This window comes from Ipomoea triloba, chromosome 16 (genome assembly GCF_003576645.1).
Source record: "Ipomoea triloba cultivar NCNSP0323 chromosome 16, ASM357664v1".
Lineage (NCBI taxonomy): Eukaryota > Viridiplantae > Streptophyta > Magnoliopsida > Solanales > Convolvulaceae > Ipomoea > Ipomoea triloba.
The window spans coordinates 13,097,172-13,098,152 of record NC_044931.1 but is presented as its reverse complement, the minus strand read 5'-3'; positions in this window follow the sequence as shown (position 1 = coordinate 13,098,152).

Sequence of the window (981 nt, the reverse complement as noted above, 5' to 3'; positions counted from 1 at the left end):
TACAAGGAGCACCGCAACATGGACCCACACCGATGTGCCAACCAGGGCTGGGAACTCTTGGGTACTATGTTACGACACCCACCCCCCGAATGACGACCTGCACGTTTGGGGTTTTATTCGACCTGCACGGATCTCCGTTTGGGGTTTTATTCGACCTGCACGGATCCGTTTGGGGTTTTGTTCGACCTGCACGTTTGGGGTTATGCTCGACCTGCACGAATATTTCGTTTGGGGTTTTGTTCGACCTGCACGAATCTTCGTTTGGGGTTGTGTTCGACCTGCACGTTTGGGGTTATGATTCGACCTGCACCGATCTCCGTTTGGGGTTTTGTTCGACCTGCACGGATCCGTTTGGGGTTTTGTTCGACCTGCACGTTTGGGGTTATGCTCGACCTGCACGAATCTTCGTTTGGGGTTGTGTTCGACCTGCACGTTTGGGGTTATGATTCGACCTGCACGGATCTCCGTTTGGGATTTTGTTCGACCTGCACGGATCTCTGTTTGGGGTTTTGTTCGACCTGCACGGATCTCCGTTTGGGGTTTTGTTTGACCTGCACGAATATTCGTTTGGAGTTTTGTTCAACCTTGAATCTTCGTTTGGGGTTTTGTTCGACATGCACGAGTAAATGTAACCATCAGAGCAGCCAGGTTGTGCAAGTTTGTTAGCAGCAAGAGTTGGATGGAAGAATATACTACTTGAGAAATTGCAAGAAAACATAGAGAAGCTTGAAGAGATAAGAGAATGTACTACTTGAAAAACTGCAAGAAAGCATAGAGAAGCTTGAATATTATCTTATGTCAAGGAATTTGCAAGATGGTTGATTAGTCGACCAACATCTTGGGAGTCAAGCAACCAACACCAGCCAACTAAGCACAACCTGCACCGACGAGCGAAACACTTGCGGATGCCGATCAACCTGCACCAGCCAACCAAGCACAACCCGCACCAACGAGCGAAACACTTGCGGATGCCGATCAACC